Below are 16,669 nucleotides of genomic sequence, written 5' to 3' on the forward strand. Positions count from 1 at the left end.
TGATTGAGACATGACCAATCACATGTCATAGTGCATGGAAAATAGTTTGATGAATGTCATGTACCAAGTGTAAATAGGTCTTAAGGTTCATAGATGCAATCTCATGAGGGTAAATTAAGCTATAATAGTTTTACGCATTATGCGTATGTATGCAGGAAATTTTTATTAAGATATCTGTAGGTAGGAAATAAATAACATTTAATATTTATGTCTGTGTTTTACTCTATGCTGAGATAAACCTATCGACAAATTCATTCAAACCCTGCTATTTAGAAACTGGAGGGAATTTACAGAAAGTGAAGAAATGTTAACATTTTTCACTCTTGGGCAATGCAAGCGTCCTGTGGGATGTGTTAGGTTCCTTTCCTTTCTATGCTTGATTCAGAAATACAGTCCCAGCTCAATAGTCCATGAAATTTTCTCTTTATTTACTTACTTGGTTCAGGGGACAGTGTCATTGTACGGACTGCTTTGCATCATTCAGTAAATGGAGGACAGTGTTTGCTCAAGAATCCCAAGCTCTCCCTAGCTCTGCTCCTCCTTTTGTCCCTTGCTCCTGACCCTTAAGATAGAGCCTGCCTTCTGCTCCTCTCAGAAGTTGCTTGCCACCGCCTCTCTGCTTTCTCCAGTGGTGTCCACCTCAAAGCCCAGATCCGCCACAGAACTAAAAATCTGCATCTGTCCTCTCCTTCCTGCCTCTAGAGACAAGCACAGGAGTGCTTTCCATCCCAACCGCCTCTTTGTTGATCACTATAAGGAGCTCTTCAGAGAATTACAAAGTCAAAGAAATGAAAATAGGGAATATATGAAGTTGAAAAGGTTTTTGTAGTTCTCTTCTCCAGTAATCAGGGCCATTACTGCAATTACTGGCAGGATAAACAAAAGTGGAATAAAGCTTTTTTGCCCACACCCAAACTCACTCACTCCTGGCTATTCCTTTCAGTAAAAGTTCCCTTTTGGTGTCCTCAGGTTACTGTGAATCACAATCACAGGGAGAGCTTGTAAAAAGTACAACTTAATATTATTAAAAGGGTAAGCATTTCTCTTCTTTTTCTCCAGTGTACATAACAGCAAAAAAAAAAAAAAAAAAAAAAAAAAAAATTGGTTTATTAGCATTGAATAATGTCCCATTCCTTTAAAAAGTGCATTTGTATTAGTTCCCCACTGAAATCATAAAATAGGTTCTTAAAATTCTAAGAGATACAAAGAATGTGAAAAGCTTCAGCTAATTTGGTAATTTGCAAAGGACATTTAGAGAATCTGTATTTCTGCAGAATGTGTATTTAAATGGTAGATACTTTTTTTTTTCCTTCTATAACATTAGTCTTATTCACTTCCTACTCCATCTGAGGAAGAAAAAAAAATGAGGGTAAATAAAGAAAAAGAAATACATTTGATAAGATAATAAAAATAAATAAACAGGAATAAAGATTTTGCTTTTTCCCAAGGAGCTGATAAGGGTAATGATGACAGAGAGCAGATCAGGGAAGTAGAGCCACTTGTGACCATAAACAAAAATAAGACATTATTTCTACAGTTCCACCCAAGGTATATACAGTAATGACTACTAGGTAACTAAATAGAAACATTAAGTATTTTATACCATTCCCTGTACCTGAGTTTTTCTGGGAGTGGAGTTAATTTTCTGGTGGCATCCCAATTATTATGCCAGCAATAAATTAACTTGAAAATATGGGGAAAGCTTATGAATAAATTTAACCAAAGATGTTTAAGACCTCTACATGAGGGAGGGGGAGGGGAGAGACAGGAAACATGACTTAGAAAAATTAAGAATATTAAATAAATTGAGACATACAACCTTAGAGTAGGCAAAGACCTATTAACATTAACCAAAAGAAGAAAACAAAATTAGCAAATTGAACACTCTCAAAGTCTTCTCTTCAAAAGACATCCATAAATAAAAGGAAAAGGAGGGGCACCTGCGTGGCTCAGTCGGTTAAGCCTCTTCCTTTGGCTCAGGTCATGATCTCAGGGTCCAGGAATGGAGCCCCATGTCCGGTTCCCTGCTCAGCGGAGACTCTGCTTCTCCCTCTCCCCCTGCACCTTCCCCTGCTTGTGCTCTCCCTTGCATGTGTTCTCTCTCTCTCTCTCTCTCAAATAAATAAAAAGTCTTAAAAAAAAAAAGAAAAGAAAATGAAACCACTAATCGGTAGACAATTGTTGTCCTGTACATCTGACAAGGGACTTTTATCCAAAATACATATATAAAGAGCTCTTAAAACCCCAAAATCAGAATATAAATAACTCAAGTTTTTTTAAAAGAGAAAAATATTGGACATAATCTTTATAAAAATACATATAAATGGAGAAAAATGAAAATACATGTACACAAATATGTTTTCTTAGTATTTGAATTTACAGTAGCCAAAACATGGCAGAGAATGTCCATCAGCAAGTGAATTTATGAACACAGTGTTGTGCGTTCATACAGTGGAACACTCCGGTCGGCAGTAAAATGAAAAATCTATCGATACATAAGACAACATGGATCTCCAGACATGTTCAAGAAAAGAAGTCAGACAAAAAAAAGAGTATATACTCCATAATTCCATTTACATAAAGTCGAAGATCATGAAAGATTTACGTGCATTATGTATGTGATAGAAATCAAATTAGTAATTACCTAGGACAGGGATTGGGGTGATTGACAATAAGGAGACTCAAGGAATTATCTTGGGTTACCATAATTCTGCAAATATTGATTAAGGAGGTGGTTACACATGTCTAAATTTTTTCAAATCTCACTCAACTTTACACTTAAAATGTGTATTTTATTGTGTATGAATTATAACCTAATAAAGTAGATTAAAATACTTCTATGCTCTTCTCAATAAAAGGGCATGTCTCTGTGATATGAGGTGTCAGGTTCCAATATTACTAAATGATAAAAAGTTCAAGGCAAAATCGCAGAAGATAAAGTGGAACTCAGAGTTATTTCATTAAATGATACATGTTATCACACAAAAGGCAAATATGTCAATAATGTCTATTAACACTGAACAAAATTAGATTTGAATAAAAAGTTTTGAATGTTTCAAAAAATAAGTGAATGAAATTACAATAATAGAAGTCAACATTAGAATACCCCTCTCTAACTTTGACAAATTGTGGGCTTAAAAATAATTAAGAATTTAGAAGGAAGCAAATATACTTTATGAGCTAGATTTAATAAGTACATATTCATGTTGGACCTCACAAAACTCTGGTTTGCAAACTTTATTGAAATATATCTCAAAATGATCATAGTAAGATCCTGTAGGAAAACTCATTATTTCTAAAAATTTGAAATTATGTTGGAAAAAAAAGTCATTGCATTATAACATATACTTTTTTTAAAAAAATGATTTTATTCTTCAAAAGAGAGAGCGAGAAAGAGAGCAGGGAAAGGCAGAGGCAGAGAGAGTAGCAGACTCCTTCCTGAGCAGGGAGCCCCATGTAGGGCTCCATCCCAGGATCCTGTGATCATGACTTGAACGGAAAGCAGATGCTTTACCGACTGAGCCACTCAGGTGCCCCCAGCATATACTTTTTAAATGGAAGAATCTTAGTCAAAACAACTTGAGTAAAAAAAAATATATATATATATATATATATATATTTCATATATATTAATTATCATATCTTATAGGTCTAGAGAAAACTAGAACTGTTACTTCATATTGTTGATGTAGTTACTATACAGTTATTTAGCATAAAATTTATAAAAATTAAATCTGTTCTTTATATTTAGCAAAATGTAAACCATTATTAAGTCTATATCTGGAAAATTCAAAACGAAACAAAACAATCTGCAAACAAGAATGTGGTTAAAGATCTGTTCCCATCCACCCACCACCCATACTCATAGAAGTGTATCAATTCTTTACCTATATACATGCCCTCCTAAATCAGTCATCTGGTACAGGGGTTCTTTTAACAAATAAATAATTCAGATGACATGCTCATAACATTCCTTATGTAGAACCTTCAATGCACTTTCATTGTACTTAGAATAAAACCTAACATCTTCCTATGAACTGTAAACCCCTGAAAATTTGTTCTCTGCTGATTTCCCTTTATCCTCTTCCTAAGCCAGTCTACTCTTGCTCAAGCTCTGACCTCACTGATACCTTTATTAGGTCCAGTCACTAACTCAGTCTAGCACAGGATCCTTATTACTCCTTTCATAATTCTTTTTTTTTCCCTTTCATAATTCTTAATAGGATTTCCACTTCACTGGTTTGAGTACTTGTAGATAATAAGAACGGTCACATACAGCACAGGGACTGGAACATGTTAGGTTAGTTGGCATTTTCTTTAGAAACAGAGATCAAGATATTTTGTTGGCTTATCCTAGTTCATTCTCCACCCAGCTCTGAGCCCTGGAGAGATGATCCCCATAGAAGGCATCCGTGGACTTCGCTGCTCTCTGGCTTGTACCGCACAGAGAAAAGACAATAGGTGGCAGGAAATCGCGGCAGGGGGGTTTATTCCACTTACTCCATTCATGAGATTTCACTGTTATTTGGCTGTATCTTTCCAATATAGGTCTCATTTCTTGTCAATCAGTCTTTTCCATGTAGCTGCTTCTTGTTGGTTTCCTTAAACCTGATCACAATTTATAGTCTGCTGTTAGACTCTTCCCAACTACCCATTTTGAGCCTATATAGCTGACTTATAAAATGAACAAATAAAATATAGATGGTAAATTCAAGGATCATCTAATACTAGGACACCAATTATTATAATCTTTCAAAAAAAAAGGGGCAATGAAAATGAATCCTATGAATAGGCATCAAAGATATTTTTAAAATTCAAGACCCATGCCCACTTGAACTGTTAGTAGAGTAATAATTATAGAATTTTTCATTAAGAAATAAAAATAGATATTAGAATAATATATAAAAATAAGCATTATTAATAATGATGAAACACTAAATTAGAAGCATTCTTATTAATCCTAAATTCTAAGTAAGAATAGATAATGCCATCATTATTTTTAAACTGCATTCTAGAAGTGATCTTTAAAAACCTCAGAAAAGATAACAAAATAATAGATATTTTTTGAAAGTTAAGAGTACAGTTTTTACTATTTGCCAATTATATGATTTTTCACCTGGAAAACCCAACAAAAGCAGGGGCAAAACAAAAATAAAGAGGCAAAGTAATAAGTAAGCCCAGTAACAAGACTTTAACAAAATTAGCATAAAATCGACAATGTTCTTAAAATAGCTAGTTAAGAAGTATGATGTAATTCTATTTATAACAGCAATAACTAAAAACAATATCATACAGTTCCTGTTATAGAATCTTAAATATCTACCAATAAGCACTTGAAATAAATTCTTTAGAATATTTGAGACTGAAGAGGGATAGAGGAGCTGCGGAAGATAAAAATTAAAAATTAGGATGGGCTGATTTTATCAATTAATAAGGCACTAAAAAAATTTGCTTCACAGAGTTCTCTCCTTAAGATCATCAGTCTTAGAAATTAGAGGCTATGTTTCAAATTTTATGTTCCTAGAATCTAGTATCTAATATATGATAAGAATTAAATGCATGTTTGTTGAATGAATGATGTGTATGAAATAGTAATTGAATGAATGCATGCATTCTCAATGAAAGAGTGGCTAATGCAACAAATGTTCAATTTCCAGTACAAATGCCTTTCCCTGAAAATAGAAATTGCATATAAAATAACTTATTGTATGAACACTTGAGATTGTATATCTCTACCGAAAATAGAGAGGACTTAAAATGGTTATTTTACTACCTTCAAATGTCAAAGCTTATCACTACTTTGAAACGAGGAAGTCCCACAAAATGTAGCGTGTGAAGTTCATATTTAGTAAGACTGAGAAAACTCATTCAAACCTGTACTCAGTCCCAATTTTCCCTCCGGGTCCTTTGGGATACCAGATGCAGCTGGAAGCCACTCTAGATGTCAGAGTGAGACAGTTGTTTGAACCCAAGGATGCTAAAAATAAAGTGAGTGGTGGTGCCACGTGTAGGATTAGCCATAAAGAACTCAGCCTTTCTTCAGAATTACAGTTATCTCTGAAAAGCTGTTTGAACTGATACTATAAGTGGGAAGAAATTCTGACAACTCATCATAAGGGATTTTCATAGAGAGATTAACTCTGTTGGTTCATGAAACTCAGATATGTCCAGTGAGTATAGAAAAGGTTAGAGACTTTAAGTTTTACTGAAAATAAAACTTAAAAAAATATCAGACCCAGGTTTGATGAAAAATAAGACTTTTAAAAACCGATACTTAATTATTTGTTATGAAGTCATGGGGTGGAGTGAGGCTTAATAAACACCCGAGTAAAGATTATCCTTTTCCAAACCAGATTGGGTACAAATCCTGGCTCCAACACCAAGCCACGTGACCTCTGAAAATTCTTGAACTATCCCAAGCGTTGCTTTTCTATCTAAATGATAAGACTAATAATGCCAATCAATTATCTTAGAGCAGATCATTGGGCAACTATAAAAAAATGAACAGATTGTAAGTGTTCTTGTTAGGAAAGAATGTCTCTGTATGAGTTTTTGCATTTTGTTATATGTAACATAATGGGACTGAGAAAAAAAAAAAAACCTGCAGATATGGGCTCCTGTCCACCAAGATCTTAACTCTAGTTTGGAGTGACACAAGTGACACATTCCCTTTCCATGAACCCCCCTGTGTTGCCCTTCCTGCATCCTTCATTTGCTCCCTCTTTTCCTTCTTTCTTTTCCTACTTAAATATCAGTTCAGCATCTGAAATGTGCTGGATCTTGAGCAACGTGAACAAGGTCTCCTCACCCTCAGGCCCAGAGGCTTTCATTCATTCTCACCAAAGAGCTTGGAAACCTAGTTCACCATTATGGGATTCTGCACGCCCTTGAGAAATTGCCGGTGATTCTTGCATTCCCCCCCCCCCGCCTCTTTGAGACTTGTAGCTTAAATTCTTTGCCCTTATCATCATGTATGCATATATCTCAGGCTTATTTCTGAATACATTTGTATATGCGTGGTAAGAGAAAATGAATAGGGCCACTGTCTAATAGTTCACTAACAAGGCTACTATTGTGTCTTCATATACAAACATCTGGTTTGTGCATGAATGGTTAGAGAGGTGGCGGGTTTTAATGCTTTACATACTAGACTTGTTTAAAATAACTGATTCTGAACCCTGTGTGCTGTGTAACCTTGGCCAACACACATATACATTCATAAAGTTATCATATAGCTACATATATATTTAGTGCTGAGCATTTATTTTCCAGTCAAATAAACCCTCATTCATCTTTAGAAGTATTTCTTTCTTTTTTTTTTTTAGAAGTATTTCTTGAGTGTCTGCTTGGCACATGCTATGTGTTCACTGCTAACAATAGAGATACAAACAAATAAGATGTGATAAGGATGGAGCTGTGACAATGCAGAATTAAATACTGGGACCCAAATGAGGAAATCAGGCATGTATAATTAAGGCTCTTAACTAATTCCTAAATTGTATTTACACTTTAACTGTTGTTTTTATACAATGGGAAAGCACAGAGATTAGGTAAAAAGATCTCCTATGAATCAGCCAGATGCAGAAAATACCATTATATAAGGAAATATCTACATCTATCTTTTTTCGTGTTCTAGGATATGTCATTTTGCTATGTAATGAACAGCTTAAAGGATAAATGAAATTATATATTACTGTTTTTAGCTTCTTAGAAAGACCATTATTGATGTTAAATCCATATGAAATGCTTCAGAAGAAAAAGAATAGACATAGCTATAGTGGTTACCAAAGTTAATCTCGGTGTAAAATTTGACACTTATAAAAATGCATAATAAACCTAAAACCCTACCCTTATCCCCAAATTGTCATGGCATCCATAAGACTTTTCAGTAAGGTCTATCAGCAAGGTCTGTAAAACACTTAGGAGAAATACTGGGTTTTAGTACATTTTTTTCAAATAGGGTAATTTTGGGGGGGTAACTTAAGAAATGTTAAATCACGAAGAGTACTCAGTCTAATTGTATAGAGTCTGCATCACAATTAGTACTTTGAATTTTCTTTTGCCTATTTTAAAATTAGCTTTTGGCTATATTAGTTATAAGTGTAAATTAAAAAACGAAGTTGAATGAATGATACTTTTCCCCTTTTTTGGAGACTTTGTTTTATGTAAGAAGTGAAAACCTAGTTATTTATTGGCCACTCCATTTTCAATTTGTAGGAAATAAAAGTGAATATTTACTGTAAGATGCATATTCATAAAATAGAGACCTGGTGCTACTAAAGTTTTGAATATATTCTTTGCTAAGTGTCTCTGTAGAAAATCAAGTACTGTTTCCTTTATAAGGTTATTTTCTTTGATCACAGTTCTATATTCTTTGATCAAGTTGTTTATTTATTTTTTTTTTTTTCCTGTCTGCTTTCATTTATCTAACACCCTGCTGTTTGCTTCACTCTCATTAAATGTTGCTGGTTCCTAGAGTGAAATCGGTTTTCTTGACTTTGGTTTATCCTGATCTCAAGCTTGTTTTTCTTATTTTCTTGATTTCTTTTTTTTTTTTCACTTTTTATATATTAAAATTCTATTTTTTCAAAAGCAAAATGAAAGAGAATTTTAAAAGAGACATCAGGTTCCTAAATAAGACATCTAAATTAATATCATTTTCAATTGAATGCAAAATAACCCCTCAATAATCCATCTACTAATTTTTCAAATGGAACATGTGGGGCATTCCAGCCCTTCACCTTTTATTTTATTTTATTTTTTTTGGTCATGTGAATTTAGGAAATGGGTAGAGCAATTCAGAATACTACAAAGACAGCATTTTAATGACATATATACAGATATTCAAATTCCTGCACTGCATTAATTAATGCATGTTAATTAATAATTCTAATTAATGTGTAAAAAAAAAAAGAGCCCATTTTTTCCAACATAATCATAAGGGCAAACCTGATAAGCAGGCTACCAAATCATAGTTAAAAAACCAGAGAGCTGAGGACCTAAGTAGAAAGTGACGAACACTCAACTCTGGTGGAGTGCTCAAAAGAGGAGGAAGCTACCATAGACAATGGTTGGGAGAAAAATAGCATACTTTTATCAAACTTTGAATGGCCATATATATGCTCACATGACAGATTAGAATCATTAGGAATCCCAGCTGGGGATTATGCTTGTGAAGGGCCACCAATTCTTTGACTGCTGAACAGTTACTGTTTTACTGAATCACAAGAGTGGCACACAGTGTGAGGGAGGAAAAGAGAACTGATAGAGTGTCCCTCCTATTCCAAAAAGATAATATCTGGACTATAAAGGAGAGAAATATCCTGTTTCAGAAAGCTGGTGTCTATGAAGTAGGACATAAAATAATATCTAGTCTGGTTAGTGCTCAAATCCCATGCCCTGCTAAAGGAAGTATTAATCCTACTTTCAAAATATTTGAAGCCAGTGGTGAACTGAAACTAACAAAAAACAGCACAAATTCTACATGCATCTCAAATGCAGAATAGATTGAGTCAGCTCCTACAGTAGCAGACTGAGGAGAAAGAGGGGCATAATGGCCTATCTCAGTGGAGTTATATTCCAAATGTTCTATCTCTATTATTTTATTATACATAATGTCTGATGTGCAATAAAAAAGCATATCACACACACAAACACAACACCACCACCACCACTACCACCACCACCTCAAGGATGTGTGACTCAAAGTCAAGAGAGAATATAGTCATTAAAAGTAGACACAGAGATAGTCAGATATCAGCATGATCACATTTTGATTTCAAAATAACAATGACAAGTGAATTAAATGATCCAGGATAAATGGTGGCCCACATGCATGGACAAATGGGAAAACTGAAAATGAAGACACAAAGGAGAATCTATAAATATAAATCGTGAAATAGTTAAGGAATTTGACATTGTATCAGATACAACAGAAAAAAAGTATATTAGGTTTTTGTTTTGTTTTGTTTTACATGAGTCCTCTGCTTAAAGTCTCACAGAGCTACAATAAAAATGTCAGAGACCTGACTGAGGAAATATCTGCTTCCTCACTTTCTCAGGTTGTTGTTTCTCAGGCATAATTGATATCCTTGCAGCTGTGGGATTATGGCAGTTTGCTTCTTTAAACCAGCAATCACTGATGGGGAGAGAGGGGAGAAAGGAAGAGACTCTAGTACAATGGATATTACAGTATTATGTAATCACAAAACAGCTAGAAGCAAGTCACAAGCCCCATTTCTACTCAAGGGAAGGGAATTTCACAAAGGTGTGACTATCATGAAAAAGGGCTCATGGTGCCACCTTAAAATCTGTGCATAATAATCAATGGACTTCAAGGCAAGTTGATGGAGACCAGCCATACTGAGACATAAAGGGAAAAAACACTCAGGAACTGTGGAGCAATTTCAAACTTCTCTAGCAAATATGAAAGGAAAGCTCCTAGGGGAGAGCAAAGGGTAGGGAACAGAAAAAAAGCCTGAAAAGATTATAGCCAAAGGTTTAAAAATGTGATGAAAAATATCAATTCACAGAGAAAATTAAAAATAGGACTCCACAAACATCAGGCAAGATCAACACAAACAAAGAAATCAAAGTCATGGCATTGATAAATTGCTGAAACCAAAGAGAAAGAGAAAGTTCTAAAATCAGCCAAAGGGTGAAAAATGACATATTTCAATTAGGGAAACAATGATAAGAATGTTAACTAATTTCTCAGAGGAGGAAAAATATGTAGGCCAGAATATAATGGAAGAACACATCTTTATTTATTTTTAAAAGATGTTACTTATTTACTAATGAGAGACAGAGGGAGAGAGGCAGAGACACAGGTCGAGGGAGAAGCAGGCTCCATGCAGGGAGCCCTACGTGGGATTCGATCCCAGGACCCCAGGTCATGCCCCGGGCGGAAGGCAGATGCTCAACCGCTGAGCCCCCCGGGCGCCCCAACATAGTATGCATCTTTGACCTACCACATTCTACCTTCAGATAATACTTCACTGATTCATGAATAATGTTGGAACTTTACAAAGTATAATTCCATTTCTCTTTCTCCAATCATTTTGCACCTCTTGATATGCTTTTTATTTCTACTTACAAGCCCTCATAAGGCACTGGGACTGCTTTTTCTTTAAACAGGTAGAACTCATTTAAAGAAATATAAATATATACAAAAAAAATGCTTTCTATTTTTAACTACATACCTCTTTCTGATGCTCTTTATTTTTTCTCTGCAGACTGAAGTTTGCATCTGGTATCATAATCCTTAAGAATAAAAAAAGCTTCTTATTCTTTTTTTTTTGTAAAGCTCTTCAGTTATTTCTTGTAATAAGAGAATAATTCTCCCAGATTTTGTGATTCTGGAAATGTATTTATTTCACCTTAAATTTTGAAGTATATTTCCATTGTCTACAGAAGTCTGAGTTACTAGGTTACTTACACTCAGTGCTTTAAAGATGTGTTCTGGGGCACCTGGGTGGCTGAGCCGTTGAGCGTCTGCCTCGGCCCAGGGTGTGACCCTGAAGACCCGGGATCGAGTCCCGCATTAGGCTCCCTGCATGGAGCCTGCTTCTCCCTCTGCCTGTGTCTCTGCCTCTCTCTGTGTGTCTCTCATGAATAAATAAATAAAATCTTTAATAAATAAACAAATAAAGATCTGTTTTTCCATTATATTCTGGCCTATGTATTTCTGGCATACTATAACTTCTAGTACAGCCACAGAAACATAACAAATGGAGTTTTAGCCCAGAACTCAATATTGGTCATAAAATAGAAAGGATATAAAAGAAAAAGGGACAGAGAAATAAAGTAAAAATAGGTCAATTGAAAACAAATAATAAGATAGAAGACTTAAGTGCATACATATCACTGATCACATTAAGTGTGAATAAACTCAAAATAAACACAAGATCAGTAGAAGTAGAGAAAACAAAATTTCAACTTCTTTCAAAGCTTGGAAATGATGAATATCAGACAATTCAACTAGACCGAATTCTTTAACCCTAATCACATCTTTGTCATATTTTTGAGTCTTTGAGGAGCAGATTTTACACATATTGATAAACTTGGGTTTGCTCAGCTTTTGTAGTTTTTTTTTTTTTAATATACTGAGAGACACAATTTTATTTTGATTTTTAAGGTTGTTGGAGGGTTTCCAAGAAATATAAAGTTGTTCAATTAAATGTTGATGGAGAAATGACTATTTATGAAAAGGCATTACTGCTTTGTTCTCATAATAAATCTTAAACATCGAAATTAACACATTATGATAGTTTTATTCCTTTTTTATTTGTAAAATAGTTAAGCTAATGAAATGAAGCAATTTTTAAAATAATACAGAGAATTGCATTCAACCCACAAAGCTAGAACAAGGTTTTATGTGTGTGGAAGGAACTGGTTTACATTGTATTAACTTACTAGCTTTCAAGAATGAATTATTATTAAATGTTGACTCTTGTATTTTTTAGCTATTTGACCTCATGCAAATTTCACAACCGTGAGCCTCAGTTTTCTAAAATGAGATTAACATCCACATTTCTGAGAGATCTAAAATATATATTTTAGCACATTTTAAATGCTGAGAAACAAAATGCATTTTTAATAACATTTCAAATATAATTTTATATCTATAAGAAAGTTTCAAAGATAATGCAGAGTTCCTATATACCGCACACCCAGTTTCTCTTCATGTTAACATATTTCATTACCATAATATATTTGTCAAAATTAATCAACCAACATCTGTATGCTATTATTAACCAAACTGTAGACATTATTTGTATTTAACCAGTTTTTATGGTAATTTTCTGTTTATCTTCCTGAAACAAGATAACATATTGTAATAATAGTTTATTATATCTCCTGTAACATTTTGTCACTTTTTCCTTGGTTGTCATGACCTTGACAGTTTTGAAAAATAATGGTCAGATATTTTGTTGTCGACTGTCCTTAATTTGAGTTTGTTCATGAATGGACAGTATTGGTTTTGGAGAAGAATACCAATTCATTCTTTGTGATATATGTAGGGTTCTATAGATTGAATCAAATCCACAAAGTTCCCGACCCAAAACCATACAGAAAAGTTCTTTCATTTTAACAATTACCCTTGTCCGTCTCTTATCAATAGTGCACTCTCCGCCAACTGGAACAACTGGCAACCGACTGTTTTCTGTTTGTCTTTCCTAGAATGGTATGTGAGTGGAATCACAAGAATATATTTCCCTTTGGGGCTGGCTTCTTACACTTAGTGTAAAAATGCATTCCAGAATCACCCACGTAGTCATGAAAATCAGCAATTCAGTCCTTTTTATTGTCCAGTAGCTCTCTATTACTAGGATATGGCACAGTCTGTTTAGCCATTTTCCTGTTGAAGAACATTTTAGTTGTTTCCAGATTTGGGGGATTATAAAGTTGGTATAGAAATTTGCATGCAGGATTTAATGTAAATATAAGTTTTCATGCAAAAACTTAAGGAAAAGGTAACTATACATAAACACAATGCTCCAACTGGCAAATTTGCTTCTCATGAGGGTACCGGTCAACAGTTCTCTACTGTAGTACATGCATAGTGAGGTTTAAGATACAAGTTAATGGATGGTGGATAATGAAATAAGCTTTTCACTGTTAAAGAGGAAGTTATAAATAAGCAATGGGAGAAGGTTGGAATGAACTTCTGAACTGATGTGAAGCTGGAGGCCGTATGAACTCACATTTAGCATAGATAGATAGGGAGGTGGACAGATAGCGATGACTGCAAACATATATATATATATTTGAGTCAGTGTGCGCACCTTTATTTCCTAGCTCTAAAGAATACCACAGACATGAAGTATTACTCTTAATCACATCATATCGGGGGGTAGGACATCGTGGTATCGAATCAACAAATGGAGGTTTTAACCTTGATCATTTGATACTTTGAGTTATAATTCGGATTTATTTTTTCCTCAAAGTTTTCAGATTTGGTCATTGAGAACTCTTTCAGTTTTGCTCCTGTCTCCTTGGCATGTCTCCATCCTTTTGTTCTTAGGTGTTTTCTTGCCTTTTGGCACTACAAGATAATCCAGTTCATGATATATTTTTCTGTGCCTCAGCCCTAGAATCAGCCAGTTCTCCAAGGAGGCTTGGTCTCTTCCACTGGAGAATAGCACTTAGAAACCAAGGTGCTAGACATGCTTGTGTCTTCTGGGGTTTCACCGTTTCTGGGCCCTTTCAGTGGGCCCGTTTAGAGCTTTAGCTGCCATAACAAAACACCAGAGATCACATGGCTTAAACAATAGAAATTTATTTCTCACAGTTCTAGAGGCTCGAAATGGAAGATGAAGGTGCCAGCTGATTTGCTTTCTTCTAAAAAGTCTCTTCCTAGCTTGTGGATGGCCCATTGTCCTCATACCCTCACATTATTTATGAGGTGTACACTGAGAGATCTTTCTTTTCCTCTTCTTATAAATACACTAATCCTATCAGATTAATATCCCATTCTTATGACCTAATTTAACCCAAATACCTCCTGAAAGTTTTATTTCCAAATATATTCACATTGCTGGGGCCGGGGCAGGTGGTTTACGGCCTCAACATGATAATTTTGAGGGGATACAATTTAGTCCATAGCACAAATGTATGATATAACCATAGAGAAGGAGTTGGAAAAGAAAATAGGAGCTAACATACGTAAAATTTGGAAATTATTGTTTTTGATGTTTGGACTAGAAACTATATGTGAAAAGTAAAAATTAATTTTATAATTGTTGCATAAATGTAACATGCTGTGTTCCTTCATTTTCTCCTTCCCATGTTTAAGAGTTGTTATTAATTTGATGATGCATCTTAAAATTTATGGCATTTAATGTCTTTATAGAGATTAATTTTATAACATCTTTAAAGTTTCTAGTGCATCCTCAAACACAGAATTGGCACTTAATTAATAGTAACTGTTAACTTATTAAACTTTTACCTAGTTAAAATATAAGTGAACATAATAATCTTTTACTCCGCTTTTTTGACAGAATATTAGAATATCTCTGTGTGGGGTGGTCATAATAGTAATAATATTGTTTAAATTACCTTGTAGCTTTCTACAGAAATATACTATTATTTACTTACATCTCTATTTTCAGATATTCAAATTGCACCTGGTTTTATGATCTGTTTTCTTAGGATACTTGCATATAGGTGCAGCTATCACCAAAATTGGTTCTTTAAATTGTATAGATACATTTCCTTTATCAGATATATGTTTATTAATATTTTCTCCCATTCTATGGCCTGGGTTCCCTTTTCACTTTCTGATGGTGTCCCTTGAGTCACAATAGTTTTTTCATTTTAATGAAGTTCAGCAATATTTTTTGTTCCTCGTCGTTTTGGTTTTATATCTTTAGAATTCTCAACTAAATCCAAAGTCATAAAGATTTTCCCCTTTGTTTTCTTCTAAGAGTATCATAGGTATATTTATTACATTTAATTTAGGAAAATTATTTAAAATAGCTACAGCTGATGTGCTTGGAGCAAACAACCATGATCTGAATTGGACCTCACTGTCCTGAAATTTAGTGCTCTTCAGTCAAGTTAGTATTGTGATTCTCTATAATCAAACTAGGCCTAAGAGCCCTTTTAAATCTTATTTCTTAGGAATGTAGTGGTTAACACATTAAAGGACAGTTATGAAACACCATTCCTCTAGAATATGCATGTGTCATATTTCTCTCCCTATGGATTTTCAAACCTTTAAACACATAATTATATAGGATGCATACAGATTCAGAAAGTATTACTTTGTCCTTATTGTTTCTTTAAATGTATTATTGTTTGAAAATCCTAACTTCATATAAGTTTCTGGCAACAGAATTATTCATCCAGAAGATAAAACAGGCTGATTTATGCCTAAGATGTCCCTGCATATGATAAGAATAATTTATAAATAACTTTTTGACTTTAAAATAATCTACTGTTAAGATTTATATTCTGCTTTCCTTCCAAATAAATATTTAAAAAATAAATCATCCTCTGGAATAAGCCAGAAACTTGGACGGTGTACAGGGGATTTCTGATAACTGCTATTCTTTTAATCAATTAATTGAGAACAGTAGATAATGCTTAATCATAGAAATGGCTCACACAGGTGTTCCAATGTTGTTCTAGTCTCACATGGGCCAAAAATATATTGGGATTATTTTTTTTTACAAAGAAGACAACTGTCAGGAAACAAATCTAGAAGTCTGTACTATTCATTTTTATTTAAAATGATATTACAATTACGTTTACATTGATCACAGAAGTATAAACTAAAATTATAATTACATGCACAAGGGAAAAAGTATATCCTCATGATTATGTTTCTCCCATTATTTAGAGTGATGCAAAGTCCAAAAACTGAGATCAGACATTGTTACACACCAACTGGGCTATATCAGACTAATCCCTAAAATCATCTTTATGCCATTGTTTTTCAAATGGGCAGGGTTTCTTGTTAGTTAGTTAGTTTGTTTGTTTTTCCCTTGAAGGAAGAGAGCTTCAGAATTGAAGTGGTATTCATTGAATGTTGATATGTTGTAGTACAAAAAAACCAAAACATTTTATGTCATCTTTCTACCTCTTCTGTTCACACTCAATGTGTTGCTTACACTTTATGAGTCAGTTGAACCACACAATACCTTGACTGGTTGTATGTCAAAAT

The sequence above is a fragment of the Vulpes vulpes genome, chromosome 12 (assembly GCF_048418805.1).
Source record: "Vulpes vulpes isolate BD-2025 chromosome 12, VulVul3, whole genome shotgun sequence".
Classification (NCBI taxonomy): domain Eukaryota; kingdom Metazoa; phylum Chordata; class Mammalia; order Carnivora; family Canidae; genus Vulpes; species Vulpes vulpes.